The 18,252-nt window shown below is 39.7% G+C and overlaps 1 long non-coding RNA gene across 1 annotated transcript in view; it reads left to right on the top strand.

Moving 5' to 3' along the window:
• The window catches only part of LOC132326094 (uncharacterized), a 51,124-nt gene that overhangs the window by 22,811 nt on the left and 10,061 nt on the right, over positions 1-18,252 (top strand). The window lies entirely within an intron of this gene.

The raw sequence follows: 18,252 nt of genomic DNA, 5'->3' as shown, positions 1-18,252 counted from the left end.
GCTGCACAAAATGCATGTGTGGAGTTCGGACTGGCTCATCAAGCAGTTTCAGAGCGGGCAGAAGCTCCCCAGATCCATGGGGAAATCCGTCAGAATAATCTAACTGCACTGTTGGCCATTTCTTGGATCTGGCACATAGTTGGGGAAAATTACCAGCATTAGATTCTCAGTAGACCATTTAAAAATCAAATAATTTTAAAAGTTGAGGAAATAGATGCTTTCACGGCAGGATATGTCCTGTGGCGATACGAATGGGTTTGGGCTTTTTTGTTTGGGACTTGCTTCAGAGCTTCACAGAGACTTGTAAGACCTAAAAGATGTCTTGGTGCTTGCCACACCTCTGAAAAGGAGTCAGTACTCTCACACATTGTTAAGAATTACCTGAAGGCTACCAATCTTAATTAAAGCAAAAGAAATGGAAATTGCTCTATAAAGAGAGAAACCACTTCCAGCATAACCAGTGAGACAAGAATTTGCTTGGAGGAAGAGGGAGTAGGGAGGCTGGAAATTCTGCAGAATTATCTAACTCCCCCAAAACTTACTGGCCTGCAGATTTTTAAAGGGCTCCATTCCCATGACAGAAGGTTTATTGGTATGCGTAACCATATTTCACAATCCCTGCATAGGCTGGGTGTAAAAAGGAAATAATTCCAGGAGTCAACTGCATGATTTAACATTTTTCGGCACTGAAAAGGGAGTTTGTGCACTTTCCAACTCAGCCATGTCTCAGAGTCCCTCTGATGATGAGCATCACTATTAGAACTTACTGTCTGACACGGAACATGAATGATGTTGCTGGCTTGCTACAGGAGAGATCTAAACTCTCCATGGAGAAATGAGTTGCAGTATCTGAAATTTACAGCAGTGATTAAACATACACAACTTTTCCACTGGTATCTGAAAGAAAGAAAGGTTATAGGCAGGAGATGAAGTGCATCGCTCTGATGGGGCCTTTGGATTCAGATGTTCTTTCTGATAATAGAAAAATTAGTATTTTGATGTTGCTGCTGTTTTTAAGTCCAAGCATGAACAAAATTATGCTGCTGGTGTCTGTAGACAGTGTTTCAGGTGGTTTGTTGTCTTTCCATACTGGGGAGTAGGGAAGTGACTGTTCAGTAAAAAATGTGACTGCTGCAAAGAAAGCACAGTTGTCATCTTTCCTCCTTGCTTGTCAGGAGTAGAAATATCTCTGTCCCCTGGAAGAAGGAACACGGAGACCAGAATTAGCCTCTATGGCAGTTAAAAGCTTCCATGACACTAGAATAATGTATGACTAGCAATTTTAGTTTCTAGTAAGGAAATAGAACAAAATGTTCGTGTTCTACTCCTGCTGTTCTGAACTAGAAATAACCTTCCCTTTGCTAGAAGAAATCTGGGAGAGAAGGGGAAAAAAGCTGTAGAGTGACATGAACAAGATGGAAATCAATTTGGGGTTTTGTCATGAAAATGCTGAGATAAAAATTATAAAACAATTATTCTTTAAGTCAGTTGTTGAGTTGCCTAATTCTTGCTGGACTTAGAACTGACATTTGGGACCCAGATGGGAAGTGTGTCAGTGAATGATGAAATCACTTGGCATGCAAAACCAGGTTTTCTTTGGGCTTAATGGAATTAGGTCCTTTTAGAAGTAAGAAAAGTGAAACACTAGAAGCTATTGCCTGTGGTAGCATGGTCTTCATGGAGAAGGACTGTGGAAAAGCCAGCTCAGGAGATGAGAGATTTTCCTGCTCTTGCTGCTACTGCTGCCTGATGTAGAGTCTAAGGCATTAGTAAGTGTAGGTTATTTGAGAGGCAAGAGAGACAGCTTGTTAAAGCACAGGATTGGTTAAAAGGCAGGCTGGGATTTTTGAATGACAGCTCTTTGTCCCTAGTGCATTCAGAGAACCACAATTTTTAATATATTTTTAGAAGAGAAATCTTGCCAAAGAAATACTCAATGTTGTTTTTGCAGTGGCCCTTTGAAGGGGTCAGCATACTGTGGTGGTTTGGTCCAGGGTGAAGGGACAACAGTGGGTTTAATTACCCACCTTCCTTTGGTTTATTTTTCTGAATTTGCAGTAATTTTGAGTTTGCTTTACTAATGCCAACGCTTCACAACTCCAACCTTGTGTAAGTTTGGAGAGTGAGTGTTGTCAGGATTTATTCCAGGCCTTCAGTCAATAAAGTTTGGCTATTCCTTCTAATTTCTTTCTTGTCTACACATCAGTTTATATTAGAGATGGCCTGGAAAATTCTTGGGTAAAAAGGAGGTCTCCCCAGACATCTCACTCTTCACAAGTAAGTCAAATCCGTGTAAACAATTTATTTTATAATTCTTGTGCACTGTCTATTTTCCAGTCATTTAACTCCTTGATCAACACAGAAATTCAAAACCAGATGGGATGTTTTTCTTCAAAAGTATACTCATAAATTCTCCTTACATCATCTTTACAGAGTTTTTTGAACTAAAAAATTTCTGTTTTACTATTTGATTACTCTTGAGTGAGTAAAGCAATGCTGTGAATATGAAGACAACTCTAATTGTTGACTATTTAACTTTTCTCTTATTTGTAGCTTTTTTCCATTTCTTCAAGACTATTAATATTTTTAAGGAAGAAAACATTCTGGTTGTGAATGAGAGAAAATTGTTTTACTGATGGGTTTTTTTCTATTTTATTAACAAGCTCAGTACCTGCTCCCATATTTCAGGCATTTTAAATTTCCTTCATATGCAATTTGTTACCTTCCCTCTCACTTCTTATTTATCAAATTAAATCACAGAAGTATTTTTGCAGAAATGCCTTAACAACAACAAAGCCTGTTGCTTTTGTTACTGTTCTGCTTCACTACATGCCCATAAATTCATTTAGCCAAAGTAAGCCTCATCTTGTTGGAGGTATCAGTCTTTTTTCCCTTCAATTTCCTTGCCTTACATGATAGGTTACAGCTGCTTAACTTGGCTCTTTCCACAGAAAGGTACATTTCTTTGGTCTGAAATATTCCAATGTCTGGATCATCTTCCCTGTCCTTCCTGCCCCCAGAGCTACTGTGGCCACACTTCCTTTCTCAGGAGGGAGTCCTGGGAGTCCTTCTGGGCACACCATAGCATAACTTTGGAGATTTACTAGAAATGGCTCTGTAATTAAAAGTTATTCTTATCTGGAAAATATGAAACTATTGGCAGATGCTGAAATTCCTCATATGGTCCATTCTCTAAATTACCTACATTCCAGGTTATGAGAATAAAATAAATTATATCCCCTCTTTCTAATATCAACAGTTTGGAGCCCTGAGGTGTGACAGCGCATGGGCATTTATAGACAGCCAAGTGTATTCATGGAGCTCTGCTAATTAAATAATAAAACTACTACATGTCTCCCAGTTCAAAAGCATCCATCCATTCTTTGGGTCCAGTGGCATCTGCCTCATGGAACCAAACCACACAGTAGTAGGGCTTGAAATGTCTGGAGCAGTGCTGTTCTTTAACTTAGAATAATGTAGTGTCTTTAACTTCAGCTAAAATACAAACTGAAATATAGATTCAATAACAATGGGATTCCTATAGAATTATTTCATCACTAAGAGAATAATATTCTGTGCTCCAAATTTTCAGCAGCTAAAAGCAGCAGAAATTTTGTGTGCTAACTTCTCTGGAGAAAATTACCTGCAGAGAGGTTTCCAGGGAAGCTGCACATATGCATGATTATATGTTGCTGTAAGTTAAAATAGAATTTGTCTTGCAGTTTTTGTAATACATTTCTTATACAAAACAACTGGTGTTCTCAAAAAAAATTACTTTCTAGTTCTTATTTATCACATATTTACTTCCTTTCAGTGTTCTCTTATGAGCTACCTAACCTAATCTTTAGCTGTGTTCCAAAATTAGGCCCTTTTCCCTTTCATTATTCTATTCCCTATTCCATTTTAAATTTCTTCCTCCAAACTTAGTCCACGGTACTTATGCATGAAACACAGGTATCTGCTGGCTAAGCCTACATTGGAAGTGCATTTACATGTGCGTTGGGCAGATTCTGTATGCAGTGATAACCCCCACTCGCAAGGCTCCCAACAGAGCAGCTCTGAAGTAAAAGTGCTCTGAAATACAAGGTAGCCATCACAAGTGTCAAATCTTACTGCCTTGATATACTGAGGAGGAACTATAATTCTCATCTGGTTTTGCACAGACATTACAGAATTGCGCATCCTAAAAACTTCCTTGTCTCATCTAAAATATCTAATATGGTGTGTGTGTGGGGGGGCATTATAGCAGTTTTATTTCCATTGGATGCCTTTAGCTTCTCAGAAGGGAAAGAGTAGATTTTAAAAATCTGCTTTCTATCCAAAGTTATTTCTGTCATTTGCTAAAATTAATCATAATTTCCTAAATCTGGATGGATTTTTTCTGAGAGAGAAAAACCCTGTTTTTTCACCTTTTCTGCTAATTCTAGTACTGACTTGACACTGTGCATGTCTATTTCTGCTATTGCAGAATTCTTCACTCTGCTTTAACCCCAGTATCTTTCCTAAGGAATCTGAACTTGCTTAATTAAGTAATTTATCTAATCCTGCTTCAAAAATTCATCTGTTCTGCATCACAGCTAATCCTGAAACTTGGCATGAAACTGTGCACAATTTATTTTGCATTTTCATGCTGTATTCTTCAGAAAGTCTGTCAGCAAGGTTAGTGGACACATTTTCAAAGCACAAAAGACTGAGACCTATTTAATCTCTACCTTTAGCTCAAGGAAGTTCCTGACCTACAAACAGTTCAGGCTGGATGGACTGTTCAGTAGCTCCTCTGTAGCTGTTCAAGCCCATTCCATCAAAAAAACTGTACCCAAATTTGAATAGAAGCTATTCATATTGTACTATAAATAGTGTCTCATACCACGATTAAAGCTATAGCAAGTAGATGGTGTTAGTCTTGAATTATGGCATATTGGTCTGTTGGAACAATCACTTCTGCCAGTTCATTGGGTGTCCTGCAGCTTCCATCAGTTCTGTTTAACTTCATTGGATCTGAATGTTTGTAGCATCATAAGCATAGAGGGCATTTTTAGAGGAGGAATTCAGTTGAATCAAGGTTGATACGTGTGTATCTTGACTGAAAATCCACAGTCTCACTCAAAATGCTTTTAAGTGTGCTTGTGTCATTACATTCTTGTGCTTCTAGTCATCTTCCTCTTTCACTGATTGAACCAAATACCTTCTCCTGTGAACAAGTTTTGGACAAGAGGATTTGAACCTCTGTTTCATACTCTGATATCAATAGCCCTGTCTTTAGCATGACTGACAACTTTTCAATTTAATGCAGATTAAGAATCTGTTTCAATGAGGCTCTTCTTGCTCTAATATGTGTAGCTGACAAATAAAACAATCCATTGCTTTGGAATAATTTTCATCTTTGAGAATGGTGAGTATTTATTAAATAGTTAGCATTAATAAATCCAACATTCTATTCTCCAAAATAAAAGTATTTTTCCCATAATAAAATATAAAGATCTAAGACTATTAATTTATTGTTTAAATATTTTGAAAGCATATATTGCTCATAGTGTTTCTATAGACACTCATTTAAAAGAATAATTTATGTTTCTGTCTATACTCTGTCCACACACAACTAATATGTAATAACATTATTGTGATTGCAAAGTCAAGTATTTAAAATTGTGGGTTGTCATAATTAACACCTTATATTTAACCTATTAAATTTTCTCCTTTTTGTATTTTGCTTTGTGATGTACAGTTTGAATATCATTGTATTCTCTTGGTTTGGGTTTGTTATTTTTTTTTCCATAATGATCTGTCTCAATGTCTAGCAAGGATGGTGCTAAATGGAAACAAGTCTGTGCAACAAAACAGAAGTCTGTAACCTGGAAACTACAGGTTACAGTGACAGTGGTGGGAGGGTTACAGGGACAGTGGTGTAAGAGTTACAGGGACAGTTACTCAGACTTTTCTCTCTTCTTAATTCCATTTCCTTTATTTATACATTTTGTAAAATTTTGGTTCTTCCCTTTTCTTCTGTCACTTCTTGGTCCTCATACATCAGATTAGCTCTCCTAGATATTCAGGTATCCATCACACCTAAACTCAACTGCCCCCGGGTTTGCAGGTCAACTTCATTGACTGTGGTACCTCAATGAATCAGTTCCTTCTTCATCATCTTTAGCTTCCCTCCTTGATGCATATTCCTACACTACTTGTCAGGAGAATTCATCTGCTTCCTTCCCTATTCTGGTTTTTAGCTTGACTCTGTCCCCAGATGAGGTCTTTTTTCAGAACTGCAGGGATTCGTTCCTTACTTTTGACCCTTCTGTAGCTGATTCAATAAACTGTATTTCCTAACTGAGAACTGACTCTTGACTCTTACAAATTTTCCCACTGAAAGGTATTGAAAAAGGTTGAAACATTTCCCCAAGTACAGATGGCAGTGACACTGCTTCCACTTGAAATCTTAGAGACTTGCAGAAAGCAAAGGTTAAAAATAATGTATAATACTAACTTCTGAGCAGCTCCACTAATGATATATTTGATCATCTCTCTCAATTTCTGCTTATCATTGAGATTTTTTTTTAATAGCAAAAGCCACATGATACATCTTGCAGAGAAGGCTTTTGATAAGCACAAGTGAGGGTAAATGTGTCTGACTTTGCTTGACGTGCTGTGTGCTAGAAGCATTTGATTTGATCTGTTTGTTGCATCTGTGCCAAAATTCTCCCAGCATCTTTAAATATATTGATATAAAGCAAAGTAAAACAACTCCTATGTTGAACTAGAGTTATTAAAATATTTTAAATATGCTTTTAAATGTACCTTGTTATACTTGCCTCCATAGAATCATTTTGGTTGGAAAAGACCTCTAAGATCATCAAGTCCAACAATTAACCCAGCACTGCCAAGTTCACCACTAAGCCACGTCCCTAAGGGCCACATCTAGAGTTGTAATAAAGGACAAGTAATCAATTTAAAAGCAGTGCAGGAAAAAAAAGGAGCAGTGGAACATAGCAGAAGTTTTGATATGTTGTCTTTGTAAGAATAATACATTTTTTTAAGATAAGTTGACTGCAAATTTAAGTAAAGCTAGAAGGGAATTAGGTATTTTGCCCTTCTACAAACAATGCCAAATGAAAGAGGTCTCTGGAGAGCTGGAGAACTTAAAAAGTACTGTATAAGTAGTGACTTAATCATCTCAGCAGCTGGTATGCAAAAAGGAAATTACCTCTCCAATTACTTTTCCAGGATTGTGTTCTTAAATATTTAAATATAGGTGCATACATGAGGAACGTGGTGTATATAAATAATCCCAGTCACTTTAGTAAGTGATAAATTTATACAGATGCTCAGGAAAAATGGATGTCAGATCTGGATGTGAAAATGCTGTTCTATGGAGCAAACAACAGGAGTGAAGGTGAAGTTTCTGCTGAGGATCAAGAGGAACTTTCCAATGTTTTTTGACAGGCCTTGCACTGATGTGTGCCACAGCTGTATTTCCATCTCCAGCACTGTCACTATTGCTTTCCTCATGCAGTGTTTCCATCCTGAACACTGCCACTACACTGTCACAGCTGCAGCACTGGTTCTGAAGTTGGGTTCTGCAAATTTCTTGGAGAAATGGCTGCCAAGCTGACAGGAGAGCAGGATACTAGTGCAGCAAGAAGAGGCAAGGTTTATTTGGGATGTCACGTCAGCAAACTGCAAAAAAAAGCGTTTGTGATAAGATGATTAGAAAGAATTTTCTGAACAAGGCTGCTAAAAATGGTTTTAGTTTGGGATCAATGTTTTTAGTGGATCTGCAGTTATCTGTTTGGATTATACAGTATGCCATATTCACCTGAATTGTTTTTCTTAAATATAAAATTTATTAACAACAAAGAATATTTTGAAGTTCTAGTGAATCAAGTGCCATTGTTGCATTTTGGAGGGGAAGTAGTAATGAGGTACTTCAGCTCTGCTTTGGTTTGATAGGCCTTTTAAACAGTCACTGTCAGTGTTGGCTGTACATGTTCACTACTTGTTTTTGGGAAGTAGATTTTGTTCAGTGGATGTTCTAACATGCCTAAGTGAGAGGAAAGGATCACTGCTCCTGAATAAGAAATTTCTTCTGATGCAATTTACACAATAATAGAAACTTGTAGTAGTATGAAATTTATTGGTTAGGGTTTGTGGGTTTTTAATCTAGAGGTATTTCTCAGCTGCTGTGTTCTAGTAAACCACATGAGCTCTGGTTTGTTCCTCTTTGGGAGGAGGTGTACCTCAGTTACTAGGAGAGATCCCAGTGTACTGTGAACTCTTAGAGAAGAAAGGAAAACAAACTGCAGCATTTAAAGCAGTGCAAGTATGATAAAACTGAGAGTGTTGGGAGATATTTTGCATATGTCCTTTCCCAGCATCCACAAAGTTGCAATAATGCATTACAGACTCACAGTATCATAAATTGTGTATTGCTACCTCCATTTCATTGACAGGGGCCTGAGATACAGAAACACTTATGGTTTTTCAATTCATTCATTCCGTGAGCTAGTTCAAAAATGGAAATACTGTTCCCCTTTGTAAAATTCTTACTGTGTTTCAAGTCAAAAAGGTCTTTTCCTCTCATAATATAATTAAAATACATATTTTTTGTAATCCCCAGTAAGAGTTCTGATTTCTTTTTAATATGAGTCTCAAAATATGTTTGTTTAATTTGTTCTCTAGTGACAAATATGTCACAACCTCTCCAGGCAATATGTTTCAATTTCTCCCTGTGCTTATCACTAGAGAAGTTTGCTGCAATTTAAACCTATTAATCCTTGTTCACAATGGGCAGGCCGAACAAATTACTTCTTTGCTTTGAAAGTGGTGGCCTTACTCCTCCTCAGTCTTGCCATCTGGAGATAAAACTGTTGCAGTTCTTTTGATCTTTCATTGTAGGCTGTATTTTCTAACCCTCTGATCACTCTTTTTGCTCCCTGCTGCTCTTTCTAGTTAACGGCATTCTTAACATGCACCCAAACCAAGGTGCTGCACTCAAGCCTGATGCATTATTAGTGATGAATACAGCAGAAGGGTTACTTCACTTGCCTCACAGAGCAATTTCCTGTTGCACACCAAAGATGTTTGCCTTTTCACCCCCAAGAGTGACTTTGCTGAGTCACATTGCTTGTCCTGAGCTGGAGACCTATTTTTCTATGGAAAGGCTTTCCTACCACTCTGGCCTTTGTGTGCCTGCCTTGCAGTTGTCACAAGACATTTGGTTTGCAGTTTTAGAATCAGGCTGCCTTCATCCTTTCCAGACTGGATAGATAGAGCTCACAGGAACGTAAAGCACAGAGCCCACCCAAGCCATCATTACTGCAGCCATCACCATGAAATATCTCTACTGTACATTCTTCAAATGTAAGTTTTTTCTTGCCTACACCATGTTGATCATTCTGGGATGTCTGTCACCATCCAAGGGTGGTGAAATATTTGATCTAGTTGGACTGTATTCACTTGTTCTCATAGCAGAACATTCACCACGGTGTAGATACCTGTGCAAAGAGCAGCCCTGTCCCTTGTAACTTTTGCAAGGCTCTGGAAGCCAAGGCATTTTGATCTCCTTCTGTGTCTTGAGTGCTGTCAGTGACAGGATCACCTTTGGCAGCATTGTGTGTTTGACTGCTATTTTCCCGGGCTGGGTTGACTGCAAAAAAAAAAAAAAGAGAAAATAATTATCTGCAGAATCTGGCAGGTGATAAAGAGGTGTTGTATTTTCCTTTATTTTCCATTTATCTTCATAGTTTTCCCTCGTTCTCGTCAAAACGTTCTATATGAAGTTTTATTCAAATGAAAGCGAATGCTCTCATTAATATGCACTGTATTAGGTTGCTGAATTCCTGAATCCTTGCTGAATCCCTGAATTCAGGGACATCGCTACGGCCGCTCATGCTGGACCTGCCCTCTCCGCGCCCGTTGGTGCCGGCATTCCCTCCGGGAAGTCGCGCCTCAGCCGCGGTGCCGCCGCCGGCCCCCAGGTGGCGCTCCTGCAGCGGGGCCCGCGGGCGCAGCGCCCGGAGAACGGCGGGAGGGGCTCGGGGCGGCGGCGGCTCCCGTTCCTGGGGGACAGCCCCCCGGCCTGCCGCACGGCGTGTGGGTCGGACGAGCGCGCCCTGCTCCGGGAAGCTCCGCTCCGCAGCTTCCCTGCGGCTTCCGGCGTGTGCTCTTCGGGGCTTGTTTCCCTGGAGCCCGGGCTCGGCGCTGCGCCGCTGGTTAAAGGGCATCCCGGGCTGGGCCGCGCCGGGAGCGGGACGGGCATGCCCGCTGCTGGCAGACGGCGGGAGCGCTGCCCGGCCCGCCAGGGCCAGCCAGGGACGGCCTTCCTAGGCTCGTCCCGCCCCGCCGTGCGCTCCCTTTGGGCAGCCAGCGCCTTTGCAGCGGCAGCGCGGAGCGCAGCGAGCCGTGGTGGAGCGGGAGCGGATCGGGAAAGGATCGGAGGGTGAAAGGCCTCAGTGCTCCTGCTCCGTGCTTTGAGTGCTGTGCGGAGGGTGGAAAGGCCGGAGCCTCAGTGCTCCTGCTCCGTGCTTTGGAGGGCACAGCCGTCCCGCAGGATTTACACTTCACTTAGTGCAAGGGCTCGAATAATCAAAAAGGCTGGATTCAGGAAGGAGATCAGAATTAAGGAGTCGCTGATGAGCCAGACTTGTCCGCGGTGTTGCTTCAGGTTCTCCGTTAATTTCCTAACAGTCTTGTTAGTCAGGCCATCAGTTTTGGGAAGAGGGTTGTCAGAGGCAGTAGGGCTGTATCTGTGTTAGGCAGCAGTGGGATGCGGTGGGAGTGGGTCTGTACAGTGAGTCTTGCTGGTGCTTCATGACCGTACTATGTGCTTTTCAGGATACTTCACTTTGTGCTGGCTCTGGCTGGAGCAGTGGACTGAATGTCCAGTAATGGCTGGAACACGTCTTCCAGTTTAGCTTCATTTGAAATTAATCCAGGTTCAAACAGCTCCATGGATTGAACAAGCCAGGATGAAACTGTCAGGACAAATCTCTTCAAAAGCACATACAAAATGAAATAGTAGTGCCAAGGCACTCTGTGCATATTTTTTATCATCAGACCTACAATGCTTACTTGCTTTTAGTACTGTGGATATAATTCATCTATTCCATGAAGTTTAGCAGGACGGCTGCCCCAATCCTTGCTAATCACCTGTGATCAACTGGGATAGAACAAGGGCTTTCCAAGAACAGCATGGGCCTTTGTGGATTTTGGAATGCAGATAGCTGCATCTCTTTCCAAACCTGAGATCAAGACAGCACAGTGGTTATTTTAAGTGAAAAGAGTAAGATTTTAGACGACTCTATGTAAAATATACTGACTTCTTTTTTTCCTTTATTCATCCAGCAACAGCTTTAAAAAAAAGGCAGAAAATAAGAAAGGTGCAAGCCTACCTTTGAAAGTTCACAGAATTTCAGATCTATCCCTCTTCCTCATGCTGAGCAACATTATAACTGCCTGCAGAATCCACCTCAATTAAACAGTATCTGTATCATTTCCATTCAAAATTTGAAATTTCACAGTGAGTACCCAGGTTGAACACATCTGAACCCTGCTCTAAGTACAAACACGATGAGTGTTCACAGATTTAATATTTTCATCATAATGTAGGCATAGTTGAATAAAACTAAGTTAAAACATGGGATCTGTTTTGATTTCTGAAGAGCACTGCATTCTGTGCTGGAGTGAAGGGATAAGTTCTTCTATAACATTTGCTTTTAATGGGGGTTGCTTACAGTTGATGTTGGATTTTTGTATTTGAAACTGGAACTGGCTAGTGGAATTACCATTGAATCACAGAAAGTAGAGATGGAAAAGCCCAGTTATCCAGCCTTTCTCCTTCCTGCTGTAGGATTAGTGTGTACCAACCACTTCAGTGTTTTTTCCAGTGTAGTTTTAAAAGTCCTTAGGGATATGCCATGCCTCTTACTTCAGGCAAATACTCCACAACTTTCTGTACTTTACCATTAGGAATCTTTTCCTGCTATTTGACCTAAATTTCTCCTTTCTTAAGTACATTCCTTTTGCTGAAGATTTAGTACCTTGAAGCATTCTAAGTAATTCCAGTCACTCTTTAGTATTGATGTCTCTAACATGCTTGTTCTTTCCTAATGCTTTGTCCTTTAATCAGAGCAGCTATCCATGACTGGCCTGTGTCTTTACAGTCTTACACCTCTTCTACTTTGGTCTGTAGGCTAATAAGGATTTTTGCACTATTTATTGCACTTCCACCTTAAGTTCATTTTCTTGAGAGTAACTTTTATAGGAGTGACTTTTTCATGGTTAGCATGCCTGAAATTGCAGGTTTTTTCTGAAGGAAATTGTTAAAATGCTGTCATTATAGTCATTATTTTTCAAATATGTACAGATGGAAATAAAAGATTGTCTCTAATTACCAAGCTGTGGCACAGGTTGCCTAGAACGGTTGTGGAGTCTCCATCTTTGGTGATAGTCAAAAATTATCAAAAAAACTATCACAAAAGTCAGCACACCTCTGAGCTGGTGGCTTGGAGCAGGAGACTTGGAGCAGACAATCTCTAGAACTAACTCCTAACCTCAACTACTCTGTTATTCTGTTGGGAAAGGACATATCTGGCACTAACAGTGGTAATTACATGACAGCATCCTCTGAGTTCACACAATCTATTGTTACTGCTTTGTAACTTACATCATAAGGTTTAGGAAACCCTAAACATTTTTGTTCATTTAAGTCTTTTCATAGTTGGAAGCCTAAGAAATTTCCTTTAGCAAATCCTATAGCTAAGTCACTGGTAATCACAAATTCCTTACAATGCAGAAGTCAGACGAGCTTGCTCCTTCCAACAGGTCAAGATTAGAATTTTGAGGTTCATCCTTGAAGGTGGACAAATGGAAATTTGCATTCATCTTCATGAATACTAATAGGGAATTAAGTTTCAGAGGTTATCAGAAATTGAATTGAAAAGGCAGAACAAAGAAGTAGCCAGTCCAGGTGTGTATCTGTGCCCACACAGCCTCCCCTGCTATTTCAGCACTTTGCTTTTGTCCCTGAGGCTCACACACCTCAGGCCACCATTTAGGTTTATCATGAATTTTGATGATCAGCAGCTAGGCTTTTGCTTTTTAGAAAATAAAAATCCTGCAGTGCCAGTGAAGTTCACAGTAGGAGCCAGCTCCTACCATTCAAACAGTTTCTGATCTGCAGTTTCTGTCCCTTTGGGATGCTTGGCCCCCAACACAGCGCTGTGCGGTGTGCGGAGCCGGCGGGCAGCCAGGGAGAGAGCAGCTCAGGAGTGGGTCACTTGCAGCAGCAGCCGGATCTGGGCAAGGAGGCCTTCCTCCCTTCAAACAGATGGATTTAGGGGAAGGAGAAAAGAGAGAGGGAGGCTGAAATACCCAGTCCTTGTAGTATCTGTGAAGGTGAACTTTCATGTTTGAAAGCCTTAAAGGTTTCTTATTGAGGAACATGTAGTCGTGAATTAAGCGTATAGAGGTCTGTGATGGGGAGGTGGGTTTAACCAAACTTATGCCATTGCTACCTTGGAATGTTGTTCCCTCTCTAACTTCTACTACCATAGAGTGAGAACGTCCTTGTGGGTGTCCATGTAGCAAAGCCTGTGGGTTCCCAAATCCTGGGGGCTCCCAAAGCTGGGCTTAGTTCTGGGCATGGAGGTGCTGCTTGCCCTGCTCTCAGCAACCCTTAGCAGCTGGTTGTAATTACACACTGCAGCTTCAGAGGAAGCTGGCTGCGGGCAGTGCGCAATGCTTGGCTGCAGATCCACTGCTTTTAAGGGTACACTGGAGATGGAGAGAGTAAAAAACGGTGGCACAGAATGAAGGGGAGGGGTAAAGCCTAATTATCCCCCACTTAAACTAGCTGCCTTGTTAAACCATTACTTATTTCCGAAAGTCCCTTGATAGATGTAGATCCTAAATGAAATCAGATGAAGGAAAGATCACATTCAGATGCCAGGAGCTCTGGCCACAAAAGATTAAAACTTCAGAAACAAAACACTCTCTAAAACTCTCTGGAAAAATATTTGTTATTTATTTTTCTACTCTCTACGAAAGAAAAAAAAATAGGCTAATTTACCTCTTTTGGAAAGAAAAATTACATTGAGCTAACATATTGCAATGACTATTTTTGGTCTTACCATTTAAAATTCTGGAGTTATAAATAGAGCAGCATAAAATGCTGCTATTTTGGTTCTCACTGGGGTTCACACAATCATTTGCTTTGCTTTCTATCATTGGATCAAACCCTCCACTCAATGCTGTTTCTTCTTTGAATACAGAGGATTCATCATTTTTTGATTTTTAAACAGCCAAATCAATTTGTATTTGAGATTTTTTTGCTGACACTAGGCCTTAAGCTCTCTGTTGTTTTTACATCACCTCAAGTTTGCCAAAAGAATTGCAAAAGTTTCAGCGAAGGTGGCTCATAGTGCTGGTTTTGCAATGAAACCCAGAATGAGGCGAATTTTGTCTGGCAGTGGACGTTGTAACAAAAGCTCTGGTTATAAGGGTCAGAACATTTGTAATGGAAGTGGCCAGTGAATCCTAAATAGCAACAGAATATATTGCTATGAAATGTGTGTACCTAGAGGGGGAAAATATTATCCCACTCATGACAGAAAAGCGGCAGCTTACTCGGCGCTATTCTCAGATGTTAGAATCATTCACCAACTCCCTGGTGTGTGGTGGCATCCTTCTAAATTTTGGCCTCTCCAGGCAACTGTGATTTATGTTTTTAACAGATGAAGCAGCCAAGGTGCATTGAGAAAAGGTGGGCAAGGCTACCTGCTGTGTGAGCTTCTATTTAGGGGTACAGCAGAACTGTAACTTGCATATGTTTGAGATTTTGTCTTTTACTCTGTTTCTCAGATGTGAAAAACTTCTTGAGGTCATCCAGGTGAGTTATCTTACATCACAAAGTGTTGATTAATTATGGGATGCCTAATCACATCAGCACATTTCTGTGCTGAATGTGGATCCTACATATTTCTAGGCAAGTACTGCTAAGCTTGAGTCTGGAGGATAACTCAAGGTTGTTATGCTTTACTAACAGAGTATAGTAGAGGATATTAAAACTGGGATGCTTTGGACAGACTTGTCAGGTGAACTTTCCTGTTTGAAAGCCTTAAAGGTTTCTTATTGAGAACTTAGAGGTCTGTGATGGAGAGGTGGGTTTAACCAAACTTATGCCATTGCTTCTTTCTTTCTGTCACTTCACACATGTCAGAAAGAGTATTATGTACCTCTAATGAACCAAAGTCTACTTTAATTTATCCAGACTAAATATACATATTTTTTACATATGTATATGAGGTTAAAAGAGTAACCTCACAGCTTTCAGCAGAATTACTCCGAGAATCTCAGCTACAAAGCCCATTGTGTCTCCAGATGTTTCTTAAGGTTTTCCTAGATCCTGGCTCCTACTTACCCAAACCAAGAACTTGCTGCTATTCCCATCTTGCTAGGCATTAGGTTTCTGTCGAAATCAGGCTCTGGAGGGAGAAAGCTGATACCAACATAACGATAAGATTTGGTCAAGACCTAGGAAAACTCTTGCACTTTATATATCATCAGGTTACCTGCACAGATGGGAGGGAAATAGGGATCTGTAGCTCATAAACCCTGTTTACTTAGGTGAATAAATAGCCTAATTGTTGGAGACCAAGAACTGCACCTTCACATCAGAGCAACACAGCTTATTTTATGGCAGGAATTAGGTACTTATCTCAGGCATGTAGTATTATAGACTGTTTGACCCAGAGACATCACCTTTGGTGGGACTTTTGCTTTGAAAAACTTATTATATTTAATAACATTTCCCAGACAGTTAAGCATTCAAAGGTACATTTATTAGCTGATAGATTGCTCAGAAAAACACCTGACACTACAAAGCCTCTTTGGCACCCAAGAGCTTAAAAAGGAGATGGATTTTTTTCTCAGCTTGAAATTAAGATGCCCATGGAGTAAAATTTCTAGTAGAACACATTCTTAAGAGCAGCTTTTAAACCTGCACAAATAGGGAGTAAATTGAAGCAGTCACAGTTTTTTAATATGGGAACAGTATGGATGCTGACAGAGGTTTATAGGGGTTGGAGATGAGTTACCGTTTCTTTGCATTAGGCATTAATGAAATAATTTGAAGATACCAGAGAAATTCTGCTCTTAATGGTGGGAGAAGATAATACTGATGAAATGGTCTGAACTTATTTTATACAATACTTCTTTTATTAACAATGTCTGTTAAAGACATTTGCTGGAAGTCTGTAACACTGATTTAATAGGGAGAAAAATTAACAAAGTTCTTTAGCAATTCTGTCTTCAGTGTAATATTATGGACTTTTAAAAGAGGGTTTATGTGTGCTACATTATTAACTGAAGCTCTGCTCAAATTGAAATCAGGCCCACAAAACTTGCTTTTCTTGAGATCATGCTAGGTTTTTAAAGCAAATATTTAAAATTACACAAGAGAATGAATATACCTTCACATTCTTTAGGATTTTTAAAGGCAATCAGGACAGGTAGAGAAATATTTCTCAACACCTATTCTCTCACAGTATGTGACCTCTCTAGTAGTGTTAAAGTGCAACAAAAAAATTACCAGCTTCCTCTACTAGTTCATTACTAGAGAAAGAAAATCACCTCCAAAGTGACTGAATTACAACTTGTAATAAAATTTCCAGTACTTTATACTAGCTTTGTCAGGGCTGAAAGATATGTCTTTAGTTATGAGAGAGACTGGGGGCAGACCAAGATAGGAATGGCAAAGATCATGGTCTAGAAGAAAGCTTCCTTACAGGAATTAAATACTGAGCTTAAATTAATCCCATTGTTGCCTAACTATAGATGACATTTTGGAGTTCTTTTTTTTCTGAACATAAATGATAAAGATTAAAGTAAAGTAATAAAACACTTGGTATTTTTATCACTTAAATTTGGAGAGGCCTCATGTTTTCCACACCTGTAGCCTTGATGATTCTTTAGGCAGTTCTGCCAGTGATAAAAGGAATAACTCACCACTGTCAGAGAATTTGGCTGTTTCATCACTGATATGACACAGCCTAATTCCATGGTGGTTCATGTCTAAAATACTTACATAGTTTCCTCCTGTACATTTTGACTGAAGAGTGATAACTCAGGCAATGAATTATTTGGCATCAGCCTCCAAGACAATCTGTTTTCTTCTTCTAAATCCTGCAGCAACCTTTCAGCCACCCATTTTTAAATAAGACTATAGTGTGTTAGGTTCTAATGTGCCTTGTGTATTTAGTCAGAGGATGGTTAAATTAGGTTTGCTGCCATTCTTCTTTGTTTAATTTTTCTTTCTTTTTTTTTTTTTTTTTTTGTAAAATTATATTTCCTGAAGTGGTATTGAGAAAGTGAGAGGTGAACTGAAAGACTGTCTTTATTTTACAACCTAGGAGTGTGACAGGGCATTTCCTTCCCGGTGGTAGTGACACTGTCTCTTCCCAAGAGAAGACCACATTGTCCAAGAATCTAGAGCGGAAAAAATACGCTAACACCAGCCTGACTCTAAAGTCTTGGACACACCCAAGAGGAAGGAAAACAATGAGTAAAAATTTTCTACAATTGAAAAATTAGATTGTGCCAGGAGGAAGGTGGTTGTACTGTAAAATTGGTAGACAACAGGTAGAATTATGCTGTGAAACCGACAGGTTATCACATTTGGATTTTTTTCAGTTCTATCCAAATATTTGGATGAAAACAGCAGCAGTTTCCTTGCTCTAGATTTTCTAGAGTTTCTTTTGGAGGATTCCCCACACAACAGGATGACTGAGGAGTGTTAAACACAGTCCGAAGAGCTGCAAAGGTGATGGGTGCTTTGGACATCACTTTCTGAGTGTCTTGTTTTAGTAAAGTAAACCAGTTAAATCATACAGAAATAGTTGCAGCTTATATTTCTATTAAGCCAATCAATCTCTTGTGTTTCTCTATCTTTTTCACTTTGGCTCTTAATTTTTAGACAAAGCAGTGACTGAAAAGTATAGGTGAGTTTTACAGTATTTACACCACAGTAATGCACAGGGCTCCAAGTTAGAATCTGTATCCTTTTAAGGCAGATGTTGCTTAACCAAATGTATGGATGCAGTTCCTTCTTGAAGGTGTATATGAAAACCATCTGCATCAGGCATGTGTCTTGATTTGTGTCACCAGATGAAAGTGTCAGTCCCATTTAAACCTTGAAATGACAGTGCATCATTGTGTGGTTGCTTTCAAAGAATTCTAGCAATACAAGTTTAGTATTTG

The sequence above is a fragment of the Haemorhous mexicanus genome, chromosome 4, assembly GCF_027477595.1.
Source record: "Haemorhous mexicanus isolate bHaeMex1 chromosome 4, bHaeMex1.pri, whole genome shotgun sequence".
Classification (NCBI taxonomy): Eukaryota; Metazoa; Chordata; class Aves; order Passeriformes; family Fringillidae; genus Haemorhous; species Haemorhous mexicanus.
The sequence above is the reverse complement of the archived record's forward strand: the minus strand, read 5'-3'. Positions and strand labels throughout refer to the sequence as shown.